Below are 6,412 nucleotides of genomic sequence, written 5' to 3'. Positions count from 1 at the left end.
AGCTTGCTCAAGGCTAGTGCTCTACCACTTTGAGCCACAGCTCCATTTCTGGTTTTCTGGTGGTTAATTAAAGATAAGCATTTCACAGAGTGTCCTGCCTGGGCTGGTTTTGAACTGTGATCCTCAGATCCTGGCCCCCTGGGCAGCTAGGATTATAGGCATGAGTCACCAGCACCCAGATGCTTCTCTATTCTCAATCCTAGCCAGTGTCTATTGCAGACACTGTAATTCACATTTTAGTTGCTACTAAAGACTTCTTTTTGATGTTGCTTTAAAAAAATCCAGAATGATACTAGCTAATCCCAAACTCATGTGCATTCTTCCAGATGAAACTTGGTGTCATGTTTGCCAAGCTCTCTTTGCTAGGATGGCATTGTGAAAAACATTTGTTCTCTAAGAGCAAAGTTGCCTTCATAATAGGAATCTTTTAAAAAAATTTTATTTTTCTTTAAATCCTTCAGCAGATTTTTTTTCTAGCAGATTTATTTTTTATAGTTCTCTTTACCTAGGTTTGGGGCGTGTCTTGTGTGATTTCTTCTTAGATATTTTGTGTTTTTGGTTGTTTTCTTTGTTGTGAACAGAATCTTTGAATTACACCCTGCTTTCTCTTCCTACTCTTTCCCTGACATCAGTCTGTCAGCCAAGTACATTTAGTTCTTTCTACAACTAAAATGCATGCGAAACCCACACCTGTTTCCTTGAAGCTGCCTACACCATGCCCTCTCTCAGTGGGGCCACAGTTCATTTGATTTCCACCCAACTTTTCCGGTGTCTATTGTGTCCACTTCTCTGCCAGGGTTAACTTTCTCAGCTCATGACATCGTATCAACTCCCACCCTCTTTTTCAATAGTGACCAATAGCATCAATAGAGGGTCCTGTGTTTTCAAGGTATCAAGCTGTGTTATCCTTGACCACATTGGTTCTTTCCTCTCTCTAACACCTCATACCCTTGTCCTGATGCTCATTGCCTTCCTATTTGCTTCTCTGTCTCTTTGCTTTTTTACTGGCTTACATTTATATGACAAGAGCCATTTTGGTGCCATTGTTATTAATATTTTAAGTAACTGGTACCTGTTTCTTTTGCATTTGATTGGGACTTCTGAGACTTTGCTCAGTTTTATTGGGTTTTTTAGTCATTTATGTCTACTCCTATCTCCCAACTTCTTCTTCTTCTTTTTTTTTTTTTTTTTGGTCAGTCATGGGGTCTTAAGTCAGGGCCTGGGCTCTGTTCATTAGTTTTTTCAGTCAAGTCTAGTGCTTTAAGACTTTGAACCATAACATACCTCCAGTTTTCTAGTGGTTAACTGGAAATTAGTCTCACAGGCTTTCCTGCCTGAGGTGGTTTCAAACTGCAGTCTCAGCCTTTTGAATAGCTAGGATTACAGGCATGAACCAATGATGCCCAGAAAATGTTTCCTACTGGGGACCTAAAAAGAACTTTTTATTCTTTTGTTGGTCATGGGACTTGAACTCAGGGCCTGGGTGCTGTCCCTGAGCTCTTTTGCTCAAGGCTAGCACTCTATATCACATTGAGCCACAGCTCAGCTCAACTTCCCCTCTCAACTATATATATATGTAGTAAAGACACTGTACAGAGGGGTTACAATTACATGAGTAAGGTAATGAATACATTTCCTATTGAGAATTGTTACCCCCTCCTTTGTTTTAGGTGGCTTCCTTCTGACTAGTGCTTCTGGAGCAATTTTAAGTATTATTGGTGATGTGTTATTTCATTACATAATATTAATATTACATACAATTGATGATATAAAATTGGTGACCCTGGAGACTCGTCATTGATATTAGTAGAAACACTTTTCTCTTTTCTTCAGAGACTTGCTGAAAAATATATTAAGCCAGCACTGGAAGAAGTGTGTGTATGTGTGTGTATGTATGTACAAACATGACCATGTATGCATGTATAGTATAGTTCCATCATGTTTAGGACAGTTTGAAAAATCAGGATTGGCTATTATATTTATTAAAACATGTGTCAGCACTTACGCAGATAAACAGATGACTTGCAATTAATTTATTCAAGTGGTGAACTATATGAATAGATATCTTAAAATAGAATCCCTGCATTAAAATTATTTTAGTTTTAAAGCTTTTGAAATTTTAAGTAGTTGTACAAAAAGTTTCAATTCAACAAGTCTGATCATGAATAGAATGCATCTTCATCAATGTCACACTTCCATTAATCTCCCCATCTTTCCCAGTCCCACCCATGTCTTCAAGTTTACCTGGTTCTATTTTCATACATGTGCATTGAATGTAAGTACTGTGTTTGTCCATCCTTCCTTTCTCCATTCATCTTCCACTTCTCTAATTTCCTTACTCCCTCCAACTCTTTGTATTTTTTAGTGAAACCCAGCTGGTCTTTTGTGTGTAGGTCCCAGAGCTTGAACTCTGGACTTCAAGCAATCCAGACTGGGTCTGTACTGTGATCCTCAGATCTCGGCCTCCAAGTAGTTTGGCTTGCAATTGTGAGCTACCAGCACTGGGCTTCATCTGGTCTTCTAAAGATGTACTGCTACTTCTGTTCGCTAATATTTACTTAGCGATCTCTCTGAAGCAGGGCCATGTATCCATGGATGAGACTCTTGCTCGTATATGCTTTGTTTTTGAGGCTGTCTTTGATAAGTGTGTAGCAACAAAAGTCTAAGAGAGAAATCAGGGCAGGGAAGGAAAAAGAAAATAGGATTCAAGACTCAATTCCCATGCAAATTTACAATATAACAAGGCTGTGATAATTCTGTGGCAATACCTAAACCCCAACTACTGCTGATGAATGGATAAAAAAAATAAAAAGAATGTGCTCATTCAGAACACAGTTCCACATGAGATGAGAGGGTACAACTATTGTTCACCGTAAAAAATACAGAATTGTAGAAGAAAATTTGGCATGACTTCTCAGCGGTGGGCCAAGGGGTGCTAAGGAATTTCCACAGCACACCTGTCCCCAGGAATGATCCGGTCCACTATGACTGAGTGCAGGACCTTCTGTGATCTGTATAAGCAAGCAAGGGCAACTAATATCTACTGGAATCAGGTAAGAGTGAAGGACTTCCTGTTCTCTCATTGTAGCCAACCATACAGGTTTGCTTTTTAAAAAATTTCTTCAAGTATTGTGGCTTGAACTCAGGGCCTTGCACTCACTCATGTTTTAGCTCAAGGCTAATGCACTACCATTTGAGCTACACTTTCACTTCTGGATTCTTACTGGTTAATTGGAAAAAAACTCACTTGGATTTGTCTGTAGCGCTGGCTTCAAACCTCAATCTTCAGATCTCAGCCACCTGAGTAGCAAGGATAACAGGCATGAGTCTCTGGCTCACCTAACTTTACTTAAATTCAGTTTAGAAATGGTTTCAACCAATAACTGTCCAACAATCTACAGGAAAGAATTCAAAGGCCAATTCCCTATTTGGGTATGACACAGAAACACCAATTATGCTAAAATATTTAACTTATTTCATAAGTTGATAAGATTACAATGATGCTTAGAAAATTATGGCCTAGAGATAATAAGTAATTGTTAAAAGTACCTCTTTCAGTTTTTAAAGATGAGAGAACCAGGTAGATGATAGCAAAGCCTCAACCTAACAGGTTTCACATGTGATTCAAATATTGATGGGGGAGAGGGAGTGACATGAGCAATTATTTAGTGATTCTAAAATCAGTCACTTCTTGAAAACAGCACTAGAACTAGGAAGTAAAGAATTAACCAGGTGACATTATCTTCTCATATTTTTAGTGTGGCTAATGGACATTAAGCAAAAATTCTTTAAGACATTTTACCCAGAGTCCTCAGATGAGCCCAAACCCCTACCTTCCAGCTAAGAAAGGATTTCCAAACTACACAAGGAAGAGGAAATTGTATTTATTGTCCCAACTGCGTAGAGGATCTCCTGAGAATTTGGACATGAACCTAAATATGCAGGGAGAGACCATCCAAGGATAGCTTGGATACTCAAGGAAGGCTCCTTGTACAGCAGGGATGTGGAGTCAATGTAAGATATCTACTGTCCTGCATGACATCTCAGGAGATACCTGGCTGCTTCACTCCCTCCCTGAGCCAGCTGGCCACAGCCTTGAGCATCCTTCTTTGCCTCTCAGCCACTGCCACCACTTGGCTGCACCCTTCAGGCCTGCCTGTACCGGCTTCCCTGGCTGCAGGCTTGTGCCTGGTCAGGCTGTCTCCCAGCTGGGCTCCTACCAACCATAGTCAACTCCCATTTTGACATGAAACTATTTAAATGGAAATCCAGTTTTACAAAGCACAAGTGACTGCTAATAAAGATGTGAATGATGCTTATGAGAATTTTATTTCATTTTAAATCAATTGTGCATTCTAATTCATTAATAAAGCAAAAAAGAAAGCTTACAGGAATGCCCAATCTCTTGTCATTATTCAAATGGAAAAGAATACTTCTTCATAGAAATTTCTTAGGGAAATTGTCCATTTCCCATTTTCTCTGGAAAAAAATCTATTCTTATAGAAGAACTTAGGTCTAATTTGTTTTGTGAAAAATTAGATCTGACTTTATAGTAGATATTATATTTTAAAAGAATTTTCAAAAAGCCAACCAAGTTCATGACTAAAATATTCACAATTCAGTCATTTTTATCATGTTTGAGACAGTATCAAAATAAGAAACAACAAACAACTTGGGTTTGATAATAAAAAAAAAAGTATCTGAGGAACAGGATAGTTCTTATACTAGAATTAAACACCAAAAATATTCTGTCTCTGAGACTTATGGGTTCCTTTGTGGTTGAAGCTTATCCACTCATGTCTTCTATAAGCTTCTCTTCTTCCCCTGGGGTCAAGTTCAGGTCAAGACTGGACAAAGGTGCTTTTCTAGCTCTCTCTCATCAACTCTTTTAAATCTTACAAAAGCAGTCTCCTCTGTCCTATGAATTAAGTAGGAAAGAAAGGAAAATAACTTTCCAGGCTCTCCTTCCTTCTTCTTCATGATGCCCTGCTTGCACAATCTCTTTGCAACTTTGGGCAAATCTCGTACAATCTTATTGTCTACCTCCAAGGACTCCAGTGAGAATTAAAGGAGAGATCATTCATCAAATAATATATCAATGAAGTACTTTGAAGACAGCAAAGGCATGCCACCTAACCCAAAAAAGGCTAGCTGATGGACCAAGTTCTCCTTGTGTAAGAATGGTAAGAGAGCTCAAATTTATTCACAGATAAGAAAAAAATTGAAAGGTATTTGGGTTTGGATCTTGTTTATTCGTATGTTTAGTTGAGAAATAGGATCTAATTGAACAAAGGAAGAATATGACTGTAGTATGTACATGTTTGTGTGGGTGTATGTGTGTGTATGTTTGCTGGAAATCAAGTGCTAGACACTTAAGTAAGCTGAATATGAATAAGAATATAAGAATATGTTTAAAACATAGAATGTGGACACTCACAAAGAGGAACTGCAGTATGCACTGTGTTGTAAGATTTCCAAGGTCTTGGGTGCAAAAGAGAGACAATACACCATTCTGTCAAATAGGGAAAAACAATATGGTGGAAAACCCTAGCTATCAGACTGAGAGAAAGGCAGGTCATTTCTTAGCAGGTTCTAGTCTAACTTTGATGACATAGGACTGCACAGAGAAAATGGAAAACACAAATTCATTGCCCACTGCTCCAATTCCCAGTTAGACACAGAGGAGAGGGGGAGAATGGAGGAAAAAGAGAGGAGAGAAGAAAGGATGTCTACAAACTGAGGCACCCTTCCAACCATGCCTACATGAGAAATGGACTCAGGACACCTCGCCTTAGTAAAGGCTCAGGATAGTAGAGTATCAGGGAGAAGATCTGAAGACACATAATCTCTTCTACTTTTGTAAAGAAAGAGAGACAGAGCAAGACAGAAGCAAGACAGAGAGGCAAAGGTGAATGAGTGAAAGAAGGAGAAGGGAAGGAAGGAGAGAGGGAGAAAATGAACAGAGGAATGAAGGAAAGAGAGAAGTATTCATGTTGCCTTTTCCAAATGAATATGTAAATACAAGCTGTTATATAAAATTATTATATCAAGAAAATGGGACACTTTTTAGTTGCCATTGTTGCTGATTTGGTTTTCTTTTCCTTTTATCTTGTTTGTATTTGGGAGGGAACATAAAAGGTGAAACAAGGGTGAACAAATACAACAGAGGTATTCACTAGACACCATGTGGAAAATGAACTGTATATCTTATAGATGGGGATGGGAAAAATCAGGAGAGAGAGACAGAAGGGGAGATATGGTTCAAGAAGAATTGTCCTCATTATTCATTACCCAATTCATGTAACTGTAACCTTGTGTATATCAACTCTACAATGACAATAAAAATTTAAAAATGATATCTATATCAATAGTGAAATTTTATTCATCCATCAGGAAGAATGGTATAACTTGC

The sequence above is a fragment of the Dipodomys ordii genome, unplaced genomic scaffold (assembly GCF_000151885.1).
Source record: "Dipodomys ordii isolate 6190 unplaced genomic scaffold, Dord_2.0 Scaffold194, whole genome shotgun sequence".
In the NCBI taxonomy this organism is placed as follows: Eukaryota; Metazoa; Chordata; class Mammalia; order Rodentia; family Heteromyidae; genus Dipodomys; species Dipodomys ordii.
This window is presented reverse-complemented; position numbering follows the sequence as displayed.